We start from the raw sequence: 23,535 nt of genomic DNA on the forward strand, positions 1-23,535 counted from the left end.
AACCAGTGGAAACCCAGAGATTTCAAAGCCATTTCTGCCATTGTCTTCAAATATGTTTATATCTCAGCTCTTTATTATTTATTGAATATAAGCAGCTTGCTGCTTGTGTACATTTGCACATCTTCAGTGCAATCTGCTCCGCATCAGGCATTGATGTATCAGTAGAGCCTCTGAAATGTTGGCTCTGGGGTGATAGAAATAGCATCTGCTTTCAGAAATAGTTACATTGCAATAAACTGGAAAGATTTGAAGGGTTTTTTTTAATCATCTCTACTTAGTTATTGAGGGATAGGCCAAAAAAGCAATAATTTCACAGAAAGATCCAAACCAGAAAATTCTTAGGCACAATAATGACTTTCTTTACAAATATTTACACTGAGGCTAAGAAAATATTTTGAAATTTTACAAATATCTTTCTCTCTTTAATTTTCCAGTGCTTTAAATATTGATCCAAAGACATCTTATTGAGTCTGCTGCCTTTTTTCTTTTTTTTTTTTTTTTTAGAAACATTTCAAGGAATCCTAAAGGATAGAGCTGGGGGGGGGGAGGTGGCTGCCAGGGATGAGGAAAGTCAGCTCTTAGTGCTTCTCTGGACCCCAGCCACCAGCAGCAGCTCCCTCTATTGCTTTTTCCAGTATTGCAATTTTATAAAAGCACTTTTGGCTGTGGAGGGGCAGTGAAAGTGGCTCTTCTAGTGCTTTTGTTTGTTTTGTTGGTTTTTGCTCCAAATAAAGTACCGAAAAATAAAATTCAAGGGGATGCAGATGGGCTGGAGAGATGCAAAAGGCTGTAGGGGGGGTGGCAAGGGACAGAAAGAGTCAGGATGCTCGTGAGAGAGGCCACATCTGCAAGAGGAATGAGGCAAAATTCTGTACAAGCCACGGAATTAGGAGTGGGGAAGCAGCACGCTCCGACAAGGATGGTTTTGTGGCTGAAGCAAAAGGCAAAGGCAGACTTCTTAAATAACCTCCTCTGAGTTGCCTTAGGCCCTGCAAAGATTTAATATATTATTGAACTTAACTCGCTTAATAGCCACGTTGGACTCAATGGAGCTATTCATGTGAGTAAAGCGTCAGTCTTAGCAGATCTGCTTCCTAATCTCTGAAGCAGGGAGAGCCCTACCCCTGGAGAGGGCTGCCTCTGGTAATTAATGCACCTCTCCCAGCACCCATTAACCCAGCACAGAGCCACTGTCGCACAGCCATCCTCACCCAAAGCAGCCACAAGCTTTATGTTATTATTTTAACTGTTAGATTCTGTATTTTTGCTGTTTGGAAGAAGAAAGCATGCCTGAAATACACATCGTGCCTGAGCAGCTGAAATGTAAAATATAGTTGCACTCTGTCATAAATTCTGCCACTGTCCTTGCTCAACTGCTTGAATTTAAAAGCCTGCAAAAGCAGATGGAAAGGGGTGTAGAGAAGGCAAGAAGCTCATTCTGAAGTGAATCCCAAATGCCACTTAGTCTTTTTTGAAGAAAGTATGAAATACAAGTGAGGCAGATAAAAATCATCTGCAAACACAGATCCCAGGTTCACACCTTTGGTACTCGGTTGTATTTAAAGTTAATTAATAAAAAGCTTTGTTTTTAATTAAATTAAATACAAGTCTACCTCTATTTCCCAAGAAGATTAAATCCCTGAAAAAATCCCAAACATAGCTGCACACAAATTGCCTTTTCCCAAGGAGAGCTCCAGCATCTCAAAATATGTCCTGGCTGAGAGCAGTCATATCCAGACTGGGCACAGCTAATTGGTACCCTGGAGGGGTTTTACTCTTGGCATTTGAGAAATAATGAGAATCAAAACCATTAGTAGGCAGGGAAAAAGGGGTGATAGAAATGCTAGCCTGCTCCTTTCTGTCACCTTCATATTATGTTATCTCCGAGCAAGCATTTCCAGTAATTTTCTTTCTGAAGTCCAGTAACTCTCTTTTAAATCACACACCCTGGATAAACACAGTAGTTCATTGAATAAAGTTTGCAAATATTATTCAGGCAGATAACCAGTGTATGGAGACGATAAAAGGAATTGGAGCTGCTCTCTTCTTGATAGATTCTATCCTATTTACTAGAATAGGGTCACACAGACATGACCCTGCATGGAACACCAAGAAATGTGGGGGGTTTTTTTGGGTTTTTTCCTTTTTTTTCTTTTTTTTTTCTTTTTGTGACAAGCAAGCATTTTACACTTTCTTTTTTTCTTGCATCTTCCTAAAAAAAAAAAAAAAAAAAATCAAAAGCACGTGTGAATTTCTTCAGCCTTGGAGATGGGTGGCTGCTTAGTGTCAGGCTGGAAAGCAATCTGGAAGTCAGAATTGTACTACTGTGGTTATCATCAAAACTAATCAAACGCCGTTATCCAAAAGTGTGAAACCCTTTCAGCAGGCAAATCAAAAAATTGCACCATTTCTCCCAACCCCAGCAGACCAAACAAGAAATCACAAACACATGGCTGGAAGTGGCTCCAGCTCCACGCATCGCAGCGAGAAAGTCCCTGCAACATGGGCCACCATCCCTCCCGCCCTGCATCCTTCAGCTTTAAACAACCTTTCCTCTGAGACCACTAAAGTGGGTCAAGCTAATCCTAAGAGAAACAAAACAACATCCAGCAAAGGCCTTAGAGAGAGGGAAATGTTGGGTGAGGGAAGCAGCCAGCATCCCTGCTGACCAAAGCAACAGGCTCCAGCCACTCTGCCTTTTTTTTTTTTCTCTGTTTAAAAATTACTGCAAATTTTCAAAAAAAGGATTTTGAGGTTTGGTGTTTTTCCAGGAATATGTATTTTAACCAAAGTAGAAACAAAAAGAAAACTTGGCCCTGGACACAGAAAATTATAAAGCTGAAAGTAAACAGGAAAATACTGTCTCGTGATTTTTTCTGAGGGAGAAATACTTGGTGTTGCATTCCTTGGGTAGTTTTTATTGATATGAAGCTTTACATCCCTGTCAGTGACCAGGCAACAGAGCCATGTGTACACAAAGCAAGAGATGAAATATTTCCAGGGCCCATCATTAAATGTCTTTAGAAATTCATTAATTAACAGCTATGCTGCTGACCTTGTCTTTCTCCCCATCCCCACGAAGGAGAACAACCTTCTGTAGGTTTTTTGCCTAGATAATAAATAGCCTCAGCAAGAAAACCAAGAGAAATATTTCAAGTTACTGCAGCTTCAATGAACACCATGGGGTCAGGAACATAAACCAGCAAGATTCAACTCTTTCCCAGTCCCATGCAGAAAAGCTCCAGGAGTTCTTCAGATCCAAGGATGAACAGCAGTAAGTGCCCCAGACCTGAATCCTCTGCCAAATTCATCTCACCCCATGAAAGCAGTTTGTGCTTTTATTTCTATACCTAGAGGCAATCTCAGAAGGAGATTCTGGATGTTTTGCACTACAGTGGGGAAACCCATGGACAATTGTCAGATGCAGGGTGATACCCTGAGCAAAAGATTCCTGGAGGATTCCCTGAAGGAATGGATTGTGCCATCCTAGAGTCTTTGCTCTGAGCTATATGCCTCATTTTATAAGAATCAGTCTTTTATTTCATGGATGGGAAGAAATAAATGGTCCCAAGAAGTAACACCATCACCTCCATGAAAAAGCATCCTTGTTTTTTTTCAGATAGGAGAGTTTTATTTCAGATAGGAGAGTCCCTTCTCCTTAATGCCAAGAGTGTATTATTTGCAAACCATATGAGAGATCCAGAGAGCAAATTAATCTGCAGAAAGCGATGCAAAGGGATTTTCCTGATTTACTTTCCTGAGAGGACCCGGGGCAACCTGGTACCCACTTGGAAATCAGAACTGGAGAACTGACATCAGGGAGCTGAGAGGGAGAGGAGGTGTTTAGGGGTGCCAGACACCACCCACGGACCCCAGTGTGGTGGGTTGGGTGCAGTGTCACATGAAACAGCCACATCTGCTTGCATTTCATCACTGAAATTGTAAAGTTTGACTTTGGCTTGACCTTGCAATTCACAAGCTCCAGAAAAGAAAAAAGAAAAGGAAAAAAAAAATTAAAGAAATGAACAGAAAACAGCTAAAAAGCAAGCAGGAACTGTAACAGGCTGTAACCTTCTGGTACAGGACGAATTAAAACCAAATGAGCTACTTCGGAATATAAGCAGCATGTGGTGGGATTTTGCTGAGGATGCTGCAATATCTGAGCAATTTCTTTCCATATAACACAAACCCCTCAAATCCCTCTGCTTCACCAACACAGCCTGAACATTTCAGGACTCATACCTGGAAGCCTTTTGAGGAAAAAAACCAGCAAAGTTTCAAATCCTCTTCATTGGTTAGAGGTGGTTTTTCAAAAGCAAAATTGAGACATTCTTGGTTTTCTACCTTCCCCCAGGAAACAGTTGTCTAATGTTAATTACTAGTTATTCCCTAGGACCTGTGGTTCAGCTCCTTGCTGGAACACACTGGGATTATTCCAGGGGATCTGGCCCACTGGGGATCTCACATGGCTTAGACCAGAAGCTCTTAGGACAATATCTGATCAACATTTCATCCCTCTCCCCTTCGTCACCAGGGTTGCTCTGACTTGTCCCACTCTCCCCAATTTTCAGAACATTCTCTCCAGGAGTCAGGCTGCACTAAGAGGGTTGGATTTACCAAAATAATGCTTTAATCCATTACTACACTCTCCTCCATGCCCTCCTCCTGGGGATTTGAATCTGTTTTCCAGCACATCGCTATTTAGACACAAGATCATTAAATGTCATCACGTGTGGCAGTGGCAGAGAAGAAAAGGGGAAGGTTTTGGCTCCTCTCCAGCCCCACAATATATATACATTTCTCACTGTGTCTGAGCTACAGTTTGGCCCCAGAAAATGCCTTGCAGATTCAAAATGTGTACGAAATATGAGACAGTGTTTTCAATGCTGTCTGAAAATGCTCGTCAGCTGCTGAGCATGTCCTGCGTCTGTGCAGTCACTAAACAAGGAGGGAAAAGCCCTGTCTGACATCCCTTCTCCTCTGTTCTCTGCAGGGGAACATCCACCTATTTTTTACCATCCCCACTTCGTTAGACTTTGGTGATAATGTTTCATTTCTGGCTTGAATTTTGTCTACCATAGGAAGACTATCTGCTGCAAATACACTTTTAGGATCTTCTCTTCACCCCTGGATGTCACCTGCAATCACACAGTGCCATTTCTGATGCTTTCCTTCAGCCACCATGGGTCAGCAAAATGACCCCAAAAGCCACTGCCAGAGACAGCAGCCCAGCAGACCTCTCTCCTTCTAGTGGACCAATATTTAAACATGGGTGAGCTCCTGGCCCTTTGAAAGGGGCACCTCTGCAGGATTTCAGCAGGACCAGGATGCCACCTACTGCTCTTTATCTTCACCTGGGTGCTCTCGCATTTAAAACCTGGATTAGGAATAACTTTTTCACATCTTTGAGGAAAGGAGCCCAGGGCTGGGTGTGAGGACATGTCTGGGTTGTTAATTAAGAATGGGGCAGAAGTTCAGACAAAGGGGAAACACCAAACCATTGCTGGGCACCTTTTCACTCCCTGATCCCAGTGCTCCTTTTCTTCTCAACCCAAATATTTATATGACCCTTTAAAGAGATTTTCTTAGGGTGATCTGACTTTTATTAGAGATGCAGAAGCCCGTGGTTGCCTCTCCTCTCAGGTCACTGCTCAGGGGCACAGGGCAAGTGAGATGCTCCACCACAGGGACTGGATCAGCCCGAGCTGTGACCTCGGTCCAGACAGGGTTAATTCTTTCCCCTCCTGCCCTGACTTGCACTGCCTGAACTTTTGCTCTGTCCTGCTGAGTCACTTATTTTCAGCTAATGATCTGTGTCATCCTTTATGCAAACAAGTGTAAATTGACTAATTAATCCCTGGGGTAACCCCACTGATTTCATTGGAGCTGCAGCCAAAGTGAAACAGGACTAACATCTTTAATCTACCTTTTGTTCCTATAGCCCAGCCTTTACCTTGTCCACGAGTCAAAGTAGACCTCTAATTATATGGATTTGGAACTTAATCTTTTTTGGTCTCGGGAGATTCTATTTGCTGAAAATTATGGATTTCACTGGGAAACTGAGGAGTGTCTGTACAACATCACCAAAACACCTCACTGGAAAAGCCAGTGATGATTTGGACCTGTGCACCAAAACCAGTGCTGGGGACTGAGTGGCTCAGGATTAACCACTGTGCCACTGGGAAGCCTGAATACCTGCAGATTGACTCCCATTTCTGCCCTCAGCAGAGCTGGGTTGTGCCAAGTGTCACATTTGAACCTTTCTGCATCATCTCAGAACTGACTTATTGCCCAAACCACTCTGCCAGGGCAAGGCAGTGAATGCTTTCCACCACACAGAAGCAGCCACGTGAAAATGGTGAAGTGTTACCATATATTTAAGTGGCTTCATGTGAAAACTAAGTCAGAGCCTTCTCTTCCCCATCACAAGCTTTTTCCTTCCCCTATCCCAGAACTTTTTTCACAGCTATGAGCAGCTGAAGGGTTCGTGGCAGTTACTGTCAAGAACTAAACAATGGATCAGAATGAAGGCTGGGCAGCTGAAGGTTACCCTGCTTTTTATTTTTTCATAGTGAAAAAGATGGGTTGCAGCTGACAGCTGTCCATAAAAACTGCAAGGTACAAATGGTATAATATAAACTAAGGAGAGACCAAAAGTACCACCGAAAGAAAAAGAAAAATGAGCTTGTTAGAACAGTCTGTATTACAACTGTTTCCCTTGACAGTTTGCTGTACCCTAATACGCTCAACAAATTGGCAACCTGTCCTTATGTATTTGCATCAGGATTCCCTTAAGGGAAATGTCTATATTACTCTGTTTTGATAAAGGAAGCAGTTTGATATGACAGGTAGGTCAAGTGTTTCTTTAATAAAGCATATGGGTAGGAAGAAAGAAATGGGCTATTGTCAATGACTTGACAAATAGGTAGATATGCTCCTCTTGAGTATAGCCAGGGAAAGCTACTAGATAAATCACCCTTGTTATTTTGATTTAACCACTTTGTTGCTGAATACTTCTTTCTCCCAAAGAGCAGAGTCCCCACTAAAGGTCATACCAAAGATTTCTTTATAGACTCAGCAGCGTGGTGTTAACTCCATTTGGGTTTTAGTTATGAGGAACGAGTCTGGACCTAAGCTGCAAAATAATTCCTGTCTTGTGTAAATGCCTGTAATACTTCTATGTGGATGTTCCCATTGTCACCTCAACAAAGTTTGTCATCTCAGTTCAGGTGACATCCATCACATCCATCCCACATGATGCTGCCCATCCCCTTCCACACAAAGGGACCATGAACACAAGCAAGGAGCCTCATGGTGTGGAAACAGCTGAACTCACCCCTGTCCCCAGACTGTGCAACCTTTGCAGCTACACAAACAGGCTGCAAAACCCAATACTGCTGGGACATCTTGTCTAGACCAAGAAATGTTGAACAAGATGATCATTGAGGTCCCTTCCAACCTGCTATTCTATGCTTCTGCAATTTGACAGCTGTGATCTGAATCCAAGCATCAAGGGTTACTTGGGACATTTTTGGAGTGAAAATCAGCCCTGGAAAAGAAAATTACCCCATTTCTCCTAAAAGATGCTGGGATTTAGCTAAGAAAACCCTTTTGAAGGCTGGGGGGAAAATTTTTCCCCAGCTGAACCTGGAGATCTCCCAGAAACACAGCTATCACAAGTGAAGTTAAGCATGGAAATGCTCCAAAAGCCTCCAAGTTCTTTGAGCTGATGAAACCACAGGTTACTGGCAGTGGAAGGTTTTGGGGGCACAAGGGATGCTGCAGCCAGCAGGTCCAGCATGGCCACAATGCTCTTTGGGACACCCATCCCAAAGGGTGCCACTGGGAGGGAATGGATCTGCTGCTGGAGGGCACTGTGGTTCTAGCAGCCCCAGAGCTCTTACAGTTGGTCACAGACAAATATCTAAGATGTGCTCAAAACCTGGATTAGGGAAATATGTATTTAAAGACCTTTTAGAGCAGAGAGAACTCTCCCAATTAATTCTAAAAGCCCCCTTGGAACTGTTAAAGCCTGTCATGTAAACACATGAGAATTAATGTCTGTAAGTTCTTCTTTACCACAAGGATGAAGGTTTCTAACACCATCACTTAGTACAAAATCCATCCCTGGCTGCAGCTTAGCAGGTGGATTCATGTACCAGGAGAAAATGTTTTGGGCTGAAATTTGGATAAAAATTCAGATGCAGCTATTTAAGCCCCTAATAGAAAATGCTAAGATCATCTCTCTGTCCAGGGTCCCCCCTTCACCTTGGGTTCCTCTTTCTAGCTATTCTAAATTATCTTTCAACTTTATTATCATTTTTCCCAGGGTTATCTTTTTCCCAGCAACATCAGAACTGTTATATATAGTTATTATTATATACTTAGAGTGTACAATAGTTATAAATTAATATGTTCTATTATTTTATTAATATATTGTATAGCTGAATATTGATTCTTTCATGCTGCAAAGAGTAAGACTAAAAATTAAACCTTAACTTGCACTTTCAGTATTAGATAAATACAGATTGAGGGACTCTTAAGGTGTCTTCTTCTTTCCAATTATTTTATTCTTGCCTTTCTGTTACATACAAAGGGATTTTCCAGCTGCAGGCTTTTCTGTATGGAAAAAAAGCTGTTATTCCCCCCAAGACAGAGTAAACTGCTGCTTCCCTTATCTCCCTGAAAGCAGAGATTTTCTCCTATTTATAACTGGACATTCCTGTACTGCTGACCCAAACAAGGAGAAGTCTGGAGCTTCACGTTATCTTTTTCTTCTTCCTCGATGTAGGAAGCAAAATTGCTGCCTCTGCTTTGGGGAAGTCACTCCTTTTCACCATACATGGTAGCACCCAGAGCTTGGCAGCCCAGGGTGTGTTTTCCATATTAAGCCAGATACAAGGGTGGCAAACAGGGAGCTGTTGGCTATGGCCAGTAGCTCAGAAGCAAAGGGAAAAAAGCTTTGACCCCAAAGCTCAGAAGCAGAGGAAAAGCCCTGGTGGGGTCAGACATCACCTCTTGCCTTTCCTCTTCTCACAGCAGCCCAGAAGGAAGACCTGGCTGGTGTTGAAGCCTCCAGTAAAACAGTGTCACTATGCAAAGAAACAACTCTCTGGGTGGTTTTAGCAATCCTGCAGTAGTTGTACTGTTGCATTTGTTGTTGCTGGATTTAAGGGAAAAATTCATGTGAAGAGCAGCCTCAGAAAGGTCTCTGAGGAGGCTTTGCCTCCTGAAGCCTGCAGATCACGGACTTATTATGTAGCAATGCTTCTAGATGCCTTTTTGGTGTCTTGGTGCCATTATTATTGTCATTAACATGTCCTTTCTTCCACCACGACTGCCTGTTACAACCAGGAGCTTTAGAAAACACGTGGGCTTTCACATCATCGTTTCCTGAGAGAGGAGACGTCCATGGTGAAGGACATGGGTCTGCTCCAAGTATGACATGGGCACCTGGCCATATGAAATCAAGGAGAACAACCCCAAGCACAGCCAGCCAAGGTGTCAGCCCCACAAGCTGAGGGGCTTCCAAGATCTCTCATCCCCCACAGACCTCCTTTTCCATGCATAGAGCTGTAACACATCAGCTCACCCCACCAGGTTATGGTGTCCAGTCCAGGCTTGGAACCTTGTTTCTATTTAAATTTACAGGTGCTCCTAGTGATACTTGAATCATTTTTTGCATTTGGTGTTCCTGGGTTTTTTTGTTTGCCAAACCCCAGGAATTTCATTCCACATCACCTGGAACAGTTTGGGTTCCAGTCACTTAGTTTTCCTCATTCATGAGCACAAAGTTAATGTGTCTGAGTTGCCCAGTCTCTACATTTTAAAAAAAAAAAAAAGGGAGAGAGAGAGAAAGGAACTGATTTGGGAATAACAGATTTTCTTTATTTTTCCTTTAATGAAAACAGTCCCGCTTCATTTGTACTTTGTACAACTCTCTTTTTTTTTTAACCACTTTTTTTTTCCTTTCCCAGCACAAGTTTCAGCCTAAACCAAGTTGACATATTCCTTTTAATGTGTTTTTAAAATATGCTTAATGGTGCTGAAAGCTGAGGAAGCTCAAATATAATTCCAAAAGGCTGATCCCACCAGAAGCTTAATGCAAACATTATTATAAAAACTCTGCCATGGGTAGAGGTTTCAGAGAGACCTGGGTGTTTGTTAACGAAATCAGAAATGTTATCTGCGCCAGGCAAATGTGCTCTATCATTTGGCATCTTGAGGGCTGCTCAATTTTTCTTTTTTCTGCACCCAGAAAATCTGTTTTCAATGTTTCTGCCACTGAGAATACAGAACAGCAGGAGCAGGAGCAGAAGTTGATGTGGGATTGAGTGATTGATATTCAGCTCACATCTCTGGCAGGCACGCTCCCTCTCCCCAGATTTCTCCCGAGAAATTGGCTGAATAAAGAGCTGCTCCAACATGAAGGAAGAATGTTTCTCTGATCCACATAACACAGACATGTGAATTGTCCAGCAAACCTTAATCAATAGCCCGTACATTTCCCCAGCAGTTAACCTTTGTCAAGGGAAGGAGGAAAATAAGGAATTTTGCAGGCTGGGGAAGGGCAGGTGGTGTAAGCTCCCATGCCCTTGGTGCCAGACCCCCTCTCCTGCCCACACTGCTGAGGAATGGCACTTTTAGGGAGTTTTTCACTTGGCTATATTGTCCCCAACCCAAAAGGAATGTCTGTCAGTTCTGACCTGCCCTGATCCAGGAGGCCCAGCAAACACCCAGCAAACCACTGCTGGGAAACAAGCACAGATTGCTTCAGTCCCTGGTGAAAAAGCATCCAGGGAGAGCTGTGTCCCTGGTGACTTTCAGAGGAGCTCCCTTACCCACCCCTACACCAAGACACAAACTGGGCTGGGCTTTTTGGAGGGATCTGGAATTCTGCTCCAAGTGAGAACACATCTCAAGAGTTGCCTCAAAATATTTGCCATTTGCTGGGAAGCTGCTGTTGTAATTTCCAAAAGAGGCACCTGTCTGCTGGGCTCTTCTGCCTCAATGGGTTTTCCTGAGAAGGAATAGTGTTAAGCTGCTTGTGCTGTCCCTCTGTGTGTGACAGCTGTAAAACTCCCTCGTGGTGCCATTAATTTTTGTTAAGGATCCCAAACATCCAAAGGAAAACTGCCTTGGGTTGGGATGGGAGCAGCACCTTTCAGACAGACCTGCTTATGGCATGGGGACCTCATTTTGCAGGAGTATTGTTTGGAGAAACTTGTGGGTACAAGGCAGAAACAGCCTGTTCTGCATCCATCCAAATATTCCCTCAGCCTCCTGGCTTCTTTTCTCAATAGCTGCATCCAGTCTGGCACAAAATCCCAAATTCCCCTTGTAATTTCACATGAAGTTTTTTGCTGCTTTTTAAAGATTCAGAACTAATGATTCCATAAAAAGCTTTTTCTTGATCTGCACTTCAGATAGGAAATTATCTTTGTTAGGAAAGGCATTCTTTCTCTTGAAATATGTGCTTAGCTGAGTGAATTTATTCACAGAACATTCCCTGCTACTGAATTACCAGTGGAATAAGAAAGGAAAGAAAACCTGAACTCAGTGAACCATGATCAAGTAATCCGAGGAAATCAGCATGTTTCTCTCTAGACACTTCAGAATACCAGCTGCTAAGACACAAGAATCCCACTAAATAGAGCTCTTCTCCTTATCTCAGTAAATGTCAGATGGCATTTTCAATTCTCACCATTTTATCATGAGTTGTCTGTATCTGCTGGTGATTTAGAGCTTGGATCAGTTTTTAACCTAACAATTTACACTTCTTTTTTTTTTTTTTTTCTTTAAGGCATTTCCAGACTGCAAGCCACACGAGTGCAAAAAGTTCAACCTTCAGAGAATGAATAAAAGAACCTGATAGGAGACATTTCTCAGCTATAATTTTAAGCCAAGATCATAATTTCTGAAAGCTTGGATTAAGCAATACAGCTACATGAAAACAAAGAGACAGTGAATGATGTAGAGTGGAGCGAGCAGTGTATTTGACACACAAGGCCCTGATTTTATTTCTAAGAATTCTTTTTTATTATTTTTATTTATTTATTTATTGCAGCTTGTCTTACAGTCTCTTTTAAAAGCACTGCTCTGGGTTTCCCCTCTTAGGACCTGCCTAACATGATCCCACCACTCTTCATCATTCCACCATCAATTCTGACTTCACTTTGGGTGGAATTTGGAGGAGCAAGAGGGCAGCAGACCCCGGGCTGAGGCTCATCTGAAGCCACTGGAGACCCCAGGTGTGGAGCAGGATGATCCAGCAGATTGCTGGGATGGAGGTGCCCCATTCTAAGAGCCTTTCCCAATGCTGCAGGAGGCTGCAGCCCAAATAATTAGTGAAAGCCTGATTTAACACAGATATTTGCTTTATTCTTTTATTATAACACAATAAGAAAGGGAGCGGGGGAATTCAGCCTGCAGCCAACGCAGCCATCGCCCGTGAATGCTGTTGGGGCAAGCCCTGGCCATGCTGTGGAGGAGACATTGCAGACAGCAGCCCTCAGCCCTGTTCAGTCATGTCATATGGATGGGGCTGCTGCTGCCAAACCCCATGAAAACCAACCTCCATTCAGCCATCCCAGGGAAATATCCCAGGGAAACATCCCAGGGAGGGGTTGGATGATGCCCGGTCACCTCCAGAGCCACCAGCGATGCTCCCAGCAGCTCTCCATGTGCCAGTGTCCTAGGCTGCAGGAAGGGTGGGTGAGCAGAAGTAGTTCCCAATCAGGATAAAAAAGCAAAACACTATAAATCATCGTCAGTCTGCTGAAACCTCCAAGTGATAAAACCATTGAAAAGACCACTTTATTTATAAAACACACATGGAGACCTTAATCAAGCCAGGAGTGAGGTCATTTATGGCAATTAAGATGCACTCCAACTGCAGTTGGAAGCAATCAAAACAAAAGGCAGAATTATCAATACCATGTCCATGTGCTGCAGCCCCAGAAAATCAGCTGGGGCTACAGTAAATAATTACCTCTCACCCTGTGTTGGTGCCTTCAGCTTCCCTGGACTTGGGGGTAAAGGAGAGCTCAGCTTTTACATCTAATCCATGGGTAGTGTTTTGAGCATTGCTTAGCTACAGCTTATTTTGAAACAAATGCAATATTGTAATTATGCAGTACTTAGAGAATTAACTCCAAGCTCCCATTTGGAACCAGTTTCTGTCTGTCCCCACTCCAGTCCCCTTGGTACTCATTTAAGCTGTTGGAGATTGTGGGGTTTTTTTGGCCAGTGCTCATCAAGGTCAAGGAGATTGCACTTGTTGCCTCTTGTTGAAATATCCCCCTCAGATGTTATCTGTCCTGGTGGTGACCAAATGTTGAGAACTACTCTGACACAAAATAATAAGAGAATCATAATCTGGTTTATTTAATATTAGACACAGAATACCTGTGTTTAATGTTAGTCAGCATTAAAAAAGAGCATGAATTAATTGGACAAATGTAATGAGTGATAAACTGACAGTAACAGTGCTTTGAACTCCTGTCCAACTTCACACACAAGTCTGAGACTTTGGCTCCCAACGCCTCTATGATTATTAATATGTTAATTTTAATTAAGAGGAAAGTGACACACAGAGAGATTTGTTCCACATGGATGTAGCAAGCCCATTTATCCTGAGCAGCTTGTATGCTGATCTGATTCAAATCATTCCTCTACCACTCCATGAGCAAACAGCGAAGCCGAGAAATCTGCAAAAGGACTTAGCTGCCCAAGCATGAAATGATGATCCGACCCCCCTGACCTTGCAGCAAGCATCTCTAAACATCTGTGTTTTCTACATCAAAGTTCTCCAGATGTCTAAAATTCCCAGGAGTTCCCTGCTCCTCTGTGTGCAGCACAGTTCAGGGCTTATCTCACGTGTAAACTCTGCCATCATCTGCAGAGGAGGCTTCTCCTCCACCCATCACCCCTGCAGCACCCAGCCTGGCAGGCACCTTCACATGGGAGAGGAGCACCCTGAGCTGCTGCCCCAGACTCATATGAACTTTAGGAGTTGTACACAGAGATTCCCCTCCTCCAAATGCAGAAGAACCCCACTTTCTTGTGCACCATGGGGATGCACCATCACCAGGTGGGATATCTCATTGCTGGAGGCTGGTGGCACCAGGGGAAGTTGGACACCAAGGCAGCTCAGATACCAGGGCATCTCTCAGAGGACCTGAAGAGGGTGCAGAGGAGCACCACACATAGGAGCACCCACCCAGCACACTGCCTGTTCACCCTCCTCTAGCAGCACAAGGAATGATCATGGGGACGAGGAGCCCTCCTTGGTACCATGCCCTGTGAAACGCTGGAGGGACAGGGGCGCGGGTGGCTCCACCCCAGCCCTGGTCTTTCCTTCACCTCTGGAGGCTGTGGACATGTCCCAGCAGGTTGATGTTTTTGACTCTTGGGGAAACACAAGTGATGAAAGCTGTTCCTGCTAGGCAGAGCTGTGACCCGGGGAAGATGCACGATTCCAGCTCTGGAAGGGAACAGCCACCAAGGAGAGCACGTCCTTCCTTCTCCCAGGCTTCCCTCCTTCCTGGCCTCAGCATGCCCTCCTCAGGCTCAGAATAACACCTCATCTTGGACGTTTCCTTGCTGCAGTCCAACAAATCACCCTGGCTCATGCAAGCACGGGATGCTGGTATCTCCTGCACTGCTCCACAGCTCCAGGGGCAGCAGGACTTGTGGTCCACATAGTGCTTGACAGGTAGAAACAGACATGAAAACAGAGGGATAAAGCCATACAGATACAACAGAGACCGTCTGTATCTACATCAGGTGTGCTCCTTCCATTCTACATCAAGGACACAGTGTGGATACAGCAAAGTGAAGGGAAACAGGATGAGCACCCCAAAGCATCCCACATCCCATTGGGAGACCACACCAAGGACATATCTAATGCCCTCGGCATCACACTTTGCATGTCCTAAACCCTCTCCTTTTCCCATGAACCTTCCCAGAATCCATGTTTGGTTTTGCGACACAATTTAGTGTCCCTCACTCTGCAAGGAGAGGGCATCCCCACAGCCCAGTATGGACAGAGAGTTTTTACAGGGCTTTTTACCCTTTTCAGGAACACTGAAAGCAGTCTGTTTGACTTTGATGTTCGCTCATGCTTTGGTTTCATGCCCCTTGGGAGAGCAAGAGAGGAGTCCTGGGACAGAGGTGATAGATGTACAAGGTACCCAGGCAGACAGACTCTGAGGAGCCCAAGAAAACACAGTAAGTGCATCTCACCCCACCCATCCCCTCCATTTTGGGATAGATGAACCCATTTACCTGATAAGTATTAATCTGAGATGCAGTTGTGTTCACCCACTCTCAGTACTCTGCACTGGCCCAAGCTGCTGCCACACATCTACAGAATGACACCTGCATTGGGCACTAACTCTTTAGTCCTCAGGCACTGGAGACACATGGAGAGCTGAGCAACAAAACCTTCCTTTCTCAAAAGGCATATTTCTACCCTACCCAGCTGCAGAAAAATCTACCCTACTTCTAAACTGAAGGCTCAGGAATGACAAGACAAGGTGTGAACATGTTCCTGCCATTGCTGGAGGAGAAGCTTCAGACCTTTGAGCCAAATCCACAGTTTTCTGAGTCAAACATTTTTGCTCTTTCTACAGTTGGCAATAATTTGAGTGGTCCATTTGAAGAGACAGAGATGATTTGTTACAGTCTCACAAGGATGCTGGCACCTTTAAAAAGTGATTCTTGCTCTATCCTAGCACCCAGCTACTTAATCCTACACCAAAATAGCATCAAACCAGTTCAGCAGGTGACTCAGGGGTTGTTTCCATCAGGCAGTGCACATCTCCCTGTGAGTAGACTTATAGTAGAATTGTACACCTGCCTTTCAGAACTGATTGTAACTCCAGAGGGTGGAGGCCCTGGGTATCATTAGACTAGAAGAGGATTTTAAAAATTAACTTAAAAAAAACAAATCATAGTAACTCACTGAAAGCAAACTGGTGTGCTGAATTGTACCATCCTGCTCAAAATATCTGCCAGAAAGGCCCCATAAGTCCAAAGTGGAAGCTGGTCCCCAGTCAGAGCCATTCCCAGTCCAGGCAGGAACATGTCTTTGCCCAACCACGTACAGCCACAAAAGGAAATACAGCAAGATTAACCAAAACACTAACTGCATTTAAATTAAATGTTTTATATCAACATCTATTTCACTCACAATAGGTGATTTCCTCTTTCCAGGTGCACTTGAAGGCTTACTTATGCTTCATTTGTGAGGTGTTTTTATTGAGGAATTTGATAGTGGATTTAGATTGGGTTTTGTTCCATTGTAATCCCCAGCCCAGATCTCAGAGATACCCTCATCTGAATGCTTGAGTTTACACAGAGTGGCCACACCATCCATGAAGGCACTTAAGGCAAGGGGAGTGCTTTAGGGTGCTGGAAGAGGAGAGGTTTTAGAGACTCTTCCCCTGTTTGTTTTTTTTTTTGCATCTCAGCCAAAGCTGGTGCCACTCAGTGTCACCAGGATCACAGAGAACTGCTCCTGGTAATGCCAGCACAAAGGCAAGGTAGGGAAAAATATTAAAAATGGAAGAGGATGGTGCTCAGGGGAGATCTCAGAGCACCTTTTCCTTCTACCTACCTGGCAAAACCTCCTGCTGCCTGGTCATACCCTCCCAGAATGGATTGATACAAGTTCTGCTGCTAGGCAAAGGCAAGGAGAGTTGGAAAGTCACTCCCATTTATCTTAAATGTTTGAACCAGGTGCACCTACAAAAAGAACCCCTAAAGGTTGCTATTCACTACTGTATTACTGCAACTGTTTGTTCTGTAATTAGTGATGATAGGTAAGCAAGCTGGAAGTAAAGCAAATATGAAGTTAGTAAATGGAGCAGCATTCCAAGCAGGCAGAAAAGCAACAAAATGAGACCTGAAAAAAACAGCACAAGGGTAGGCAAAGCTCTGTTCAGTTATGGCTTGGGTAGCACCTGACCTTCGGATGGAGGACTTGCTGCTGGAGCATTCCCCCAGAAGCTGGAGCTCCCAGCCCAGCTCCAGGCTCAGGTGCAGCAGGAGGCTCCAGGGCAGCTCAAGGTCACCTGTCAGCACCTTTAGGGTTGATGGATTAAACCAACAGAGAGGTCTTACCCCAAGGCACATGGCCAAGGGAAAGCAGAAGGGTTTCCACCGACTGTCATGCCCAGAGATGGTGCTGGCACTGCTGAAGCTTTTGAAAGAGATTTGCTGTTTAAAGAGGGGGAAGGGTTTCCCACAGGCACTTTTCACTGGGGGAACTGAAGGTTTTTCAAGCAAACAGAGCAGTTGAAAAGCCCATTTCCATCGCAGGTTGGGTAGTGTTTCAAAGCCTAAATTTGCAAAGGTGCAGAGGGCTCTCTGATATTTTCTGGGGCAAAAGAGTAACAAAAGGGGGAAATACAGACTGGCTGCATTTAGAAAATTATTATCTAGCAGAGGGAATGGTGGTTGAAGCCTGTACTCCTGCTCCACCTGCCTGGTGGCTCCTGATCTTACCTAAGGTTGAAAGCCAACCATTCCCATCTCTCAGCCAGCTCCTAGTAGACCAGCTTTTGCCTCCCCAGAGGACCAGCAGCCACGATGGGCTAGCAGATAGAATGGAGATGAGGACTGAAAGGAAACTCCAAAACCAAACAAAAACATTCTTTGAGGTTTTGAAATCAGTCTGGTGCCTGCTGCATGGAATTCTACTACCCCATCACACCAAGGCTTGCCCTTGTGTGATTACACTCAGGGTTCCAATTGTAATCATATTGCCTGTTCTTTGGGGAGTACATAGAGGTTGGTTGTCAAAATATTTGGGGCACTGAGGGACATAAAGAGGTTCTTGGATGATTTGAAGCCAGTCTAGTGGAGGGACTTCTACAAGCACTGATTTCCTACAGGTTTTAGCTCCATCCAAAGCATAAGTATCCCCTTACCTAGAATGCACTTCAATAGATGGCAGGTTTCTAATAGTGTTTTTTTTAAATCTCCATATCTTATCTTCATCTCAAAGTACTCAAACAACTTCACACCTAGTCAGCTCAGGCCCCGAGGCTTCTTGAGGGTGAGGGCTGCACCCTGATACTTCATCATGGCTAGGAGCTGAACAATGGAGAAGTTCAACCCACAGAGAAACTTGGTTGGGCAACTGTCCCACCCCATGGAGGTCACGGCAGCTGAAGCTCCACCACCCCCAGGCATCAGAAGTCAAAGTGCTCTGAGCAGAGCAGGACACAGGAAAGCTCACTGGGAATTGGCTTTTCCAGAGGATTTGTCTGGCTTTCTCCTGAATTCTTGCCCCAAACAGGTCACAGTGGGCTCTAGCACCCATTTTGACAGTGACATCCATTCTGGGGTTCAACCACCTGCTTTGTTAGGGCTTGAAGAGGAGTTTCTCCTCGGTAATTACTCATAGCAAAAACAATCTCTGCAGAGTCAGCTTTGTCAGTGACAGTCCTGAAGGGTTGTCAGCCCCTCCTAGGTCACCTGGTGCACAAAGCATCATAACACATGATATAATATGCCATTAAAAAAACTATCCAAGGCCTTGGCTCCATTGTAGGGGCCTTGTAATTAAATAACTTCAAATGAATAGCCCAGGAATATCGCACAAAGGCCTGAAAAAAGACTAACAAAGTGATAAGATCACTTATTAGTGCCAAACTTTTGATTTAATTATATATTCCTGGAGCCCTGTTCTCAAGGGAACTGCTTACACAACCACATGGTGAAACAAAAGAAGGGATTAAAACCTGTGGGAGAGAAGCTGGAGAATTTGCTCTTGATTCACAAAGAAAAGTCTCCACACATCTGACCGAGGAGGACTCTGAGATGAAAGAACCAAAGAGGTAAAAGAAAAGGATTTTCTTCTTTTTTTAATGATAGGGAGGTAATAAAATACTCATAATTGAGCTGAAATGAAGACTCTGACACGGCGTCTCTCTGATTAAGAGTTAATATTCACACTGGGGACAGGGTGAGCCAGAAGGGCAGTGTCCTCTTGAATCACCATCTCTCAACCACGCTTTTATTTTTAGGTGAGGTCCTTCAGAGTTTATCTGCCTCCACACTTTGCTTTATCCCACAGGCCAGGTTCAAGCTGGCTGGCCACAGAAGCCTGGGCTAGAACCAGCTCATCTCATACATAGGAGGGTGATACAAGGGAATAAAATGTTTGACTCTGTATTTTGGGCCCAGGCCTTTGGGCTGTTGGCAGTGTCCGAAGAGTCCCCACCTCAGCTGTCACCTGGGTGCTGCAGAGCGGATCCACCTCCGCTCCATCTGCCCATGACAAAGCCTGTAATTGAGCAGTTAGCTGTCATTAACATCTCACTCTTGCCCACACACTGAGGCTCTTTCAAAACCTTTTTGTTTTGCCCTTGTGACATTTCTCCCTTTCTTTCCTCCTGTGTCTTTTGCCATCTTCCTGATGGGAAACCCAGGTTCTCTGGCTTTTCTCATACCCACTTCTTCCTGGCTGACCTGCTTAACCAGGGCCAGCTCCCACTGGTGGCATTGCCATTGTCCCAGCACCTGTGTCTTCTTGAGTGGATGCTGGTTTCTCAGCCTGCTCTTCACAGAACTTGTTTCCTAGGAACCCCGCAGAGAAGCCTTAAAGTGGATCCTCAAAAATCACCTTCAAATTCACATATCTACACAACCTCAGCAAAACCCTTTTCCAACAAGCTGCACCAGGCTCCCAGCTGGTGGAACCCACAGCCAAAGTGGAAACAGACCCAGAAAGGTCCTTCTCTTCCTTTACCCTTTGTTTTGGCCAGTTCCAGTGTGATGACAGCACAAAACATCAACCCTTGTTGGCCAACTACCCTGTTAAAACTCCCAGCACCAAGCACTTTGGGAAAACTGTGGAAGGTCTCCATAGGGATGCTAGGCACAAGCTGAGATACCTCCAGCAAGTTGGCCAAAGTGCTCAGCAGATCCATGTGTTTCCCCAGCATCATCAGAAGTGGATGGACAGTGGCAAAGATGCAACCATGAGGATTCTGGCAGTGTTGTTAGTTGGAAGCCACCTGACTTTTCGTTTTCTTAGCAGCCTGCAGTATTAAAGCTCCCAAATTGCTGAGGGGTTGGCTTAGACAGTGTCTGCTGCCCTCAGGAGCTGGTCCACAGCATGACTGCAACTCTGCAGTGGACGAATAGGAGCCAGCAGGCAGGTTTCAGACCAGTGAGCTGCAATCCTGTGATGTAGTAAAATGTTGTGCACTTAAAAGCTGAGGACTTATTCACCTCCAGGCTCCTGAGTCACCAAGCAGCAAGACACACAACAAGTTTTCTACCAAACTTTGGTAGGTCCTAAAGGTAAAGAGGCTCATTACAAGGAGGTTTAGCTGGTAATCAATCATTCTTAAGGACCACGGACTTAATAGCTCTTAAAGATCAGATCACAGCATCAGAGCCTGAAGATGCTGTCTGGAGGAGACACTTGCTGGCAAGGTGAGCCCAGCATCAACCAGCAGGGTCTGGCTGCTCCCCCCTACCAGGGCGAAGGAGGCCCCAGAGCTTCAGAGATGATTCCCTGCCTGTCCAATATAATCCTATTCAAAGCAATCATCTGTTAAACAACTGGAGAGAAGCCAGCCCACACACTGCAGATCCAAACCTGAATGTTCCCACAACCTGAGGAAGGAACTCAGCAGCAGGAAATATATTCTAAAAAAGAAAGAAAAAAAAAATAATTAAAAAAAAAATCTCACATGAGAAGTGAGAAAACACTGAGCTCTGCTCCAAAGGCAGTTGCTGAGCTACTGTTTATTCAAGACACATTTTGAGGGTTTACAAAAACATTGTTTGCATGCCAGGTGGCCCCTCCTCCCTGTAAAGAAGCCAGGGGAGGTCCACAGGGACAAAGACCAGGTCCTGCATGGACACCATGCCCCCATCCCTCTTCTGCCAGGGTGGAGGACATGTGTGCCAGCCCAGCTGGGTACCACAGGCTGCAGAGGGAGCTCAGCACATCCTCCCACCCTACCCTCAGCTCTTCACCCATCTCTGATCACTACAGCCAGGATTTGGGCCAAAAGCTGTCAGCAAGAACCCCAGCACTGACTGACCTTGCAAATATCCTTCCAACACACCCATCTGCCAGTAACCTTTTGGGCAGTTGTTTGGATATTTAAAGAAAAAAATTCAGTGTTATGACAAACAGACAGCCTTCCCCATTTATTAAATGCTCATAATTTGTTTTAATGGTTTCTCTAAACAAGTAGACTTTTTCTTCTCAACTCTTTGAGCTTTTAAATGACACAACTGTTATGTTAAAAGGGAAAAGGGTGATGATTTACATTTGGAGCAGGGCGGGGGCATCCAGGAGGCAGAGGGACAGCTGCAACCCATCGGACGTGGCTTTCCTCAACAGATATTTTATTTGCTCCATTTTGGGTCTGTTGGTGCCCTCAACATCAGCTAAGGGCTTGGCCACCAGCGTGTGGGTGGTGGGTGCTCCTCTGTGGGCTGTATCCTGACCTCTGTGGTGCTGCAGCCAGGCCAGTCTCTGCTTCCCTCTACCCTGAAACCCATGGAAGATGGGATGTATCCCCCCCAAAAGATGACTGAGGTTCTAGGGACTATAACCAAGCATCCTTTGGCTAGCAACAAGATCTGCTTGCAGCTGGGATGATTCAGTATGAAAATCAGGGACTCTATTTTTTCAGCTCACAGTTAATTTCAAAAAGCAGTTGGCATGCTCGGCTCCCTGCATAGGGAGCATGGCCAATGGAGATCCTATGGAAATCAATTAATTATACAAAATAGCATTAAATGTACTTAACGATGGACGGTGCAGATACTGCTAGATCAGCTGCAAGTGGCAAACCAGATGAACAAGCTCCACTTGCTTTGCCTTTATGTATAAAATTCACCTCTTCACAAGAGGGTTCCCAGCCACTGGTGCCAACTGGAGAGCATTTTTCACCTGACTGTCTCCCTCCTCTTAACCTCTTCTCCCGATGTCTCTGGAGATCACTCAGCAAAAGCCATAAGATGAAACAAATTCGAGTGTACAAACCCCAGAAATCTGTGTTTGTTTTTTCAGGAAACATCTCTGGATGGCAAACACCTGACTCAGGATTTTCTGAAGCTGTAGAGCGGGTTGGGTTATCTGATCACCCACAGGTATTTGGGTGGCATCTGCAGTGATTATTTCCTTCATATGTACATAATCCACAGGAAGCATGGAGCCATGAAGCCAAGGGATGGATTCCAATGACTATACATGAAAGAAACAACATATCATGCTCACTTACAGAGCAGCAAGTTATAAAAAATGATGCCAGCTTGAAGCTCCATATGATAAAGGAAAGGATGCACACAGCCATTTGGGAGCTGAACGCCTCACTCCTTGTTTTTCTTTTTCTCTTTCTGCCTCTACTTGTTGTTTCTCAAAACTTTAAAATGTTTGTACAAACTTCCATCTTGGAAGCCCAGCAGAATAAACAAGAATATACATGAGCTGCAAGAGAAGCCAGCAGATGGGAAAGATGTTTCTTTTTATTTAGCTTATGGGTGTAACCATTGTGGACACTGCAAATATGCACAAAACCAGCTACAAACCACATACAGAAGCCATTAAATACTTCCACCTTTCCATAACAGAAATTCAGGTACCCATGCTCCATCATCCTGAGAAAAAGTGACACTGAAACCCTATAAAATACTTCTGGAAACCTGAAAGCCTGGATTCAGAGGGGTAAGCATTTTTCACAGCCAAAAGCCATCCTCAGAATCTATCAGGGGTTAGAACAAATTGGTGAGTGATCCCAAAAAACTCATCTGAATTCATCATCTTCCTTGAAGTACAACAGAGAAGTTGTTCCCTGTGAGAAGAGCACCCGGGTGCTATGCTAAAAGGCAAGCTGCACCAAAAAGAAATACATTTAAAAAAACCAAAACAACTCTATCAAAACTTCCTGGTTCAACTCATCACTGCATTCCAGGTTTTAAAAACATCCTCATCCAAAGCCATTGCCAACCAGCTGCATGGGTTTTACTGACTGTACACAAAAGTGCAGCCTCTGAAAGCTGCTTCCTGAGATGGACCTCCAGCCACACCAGGGCTGGACCTGCTGAGCTTCCACAGTCCTCCTCTGGTCACCAATGTTTCTCCTGCCTCACTTGTCCTTGGTGGTCTTGGGAAGGAGCTGCATGGATGGGTGATTGCAATGATTCTCCCTGGAGCAATCATAGGCATAGATTACAGTGGCAAACTCTGCATGCTGAAGAGCAGGCTGCAAGCTCATCCTCTGAGACAGTGATCAGATCTTCCTTTTGCAAAGACACAAGATATTTTCATCAAGAGAGCTCCAATTTCATAATTCAAATAGGTCTTGTTGTGTCCACAGAAGTTAATAGTTGCAGAAGCATCCTATTTTTAGATATGGTACCTGGGGACATGGTTTAGTGGTGGACAGGGCAGTGTTAGGTTTGCAGCTGGGCTCGATCTTAAGGGTCTTTTCTAACCTGAATGATTCCATAAGTCTGATTTCCAGCACATAACTCTGGAGTACTAGCTATGCAGAA

Source organism: Calypte anna, chromosome 13 (assembly GCF_003957555.1).
Source record: "Calypte anna isolate BGI_N300 chromosome 13, bCalAnn1_v1.p, whole genome shotgun sequence".
In the NCBI taxonomy this organism is placed as follows: Eukaryota; Metazoa; Chordata; class Aves; order Apodiformes; family Trochilidae; genus Calypte; species Calypte anna.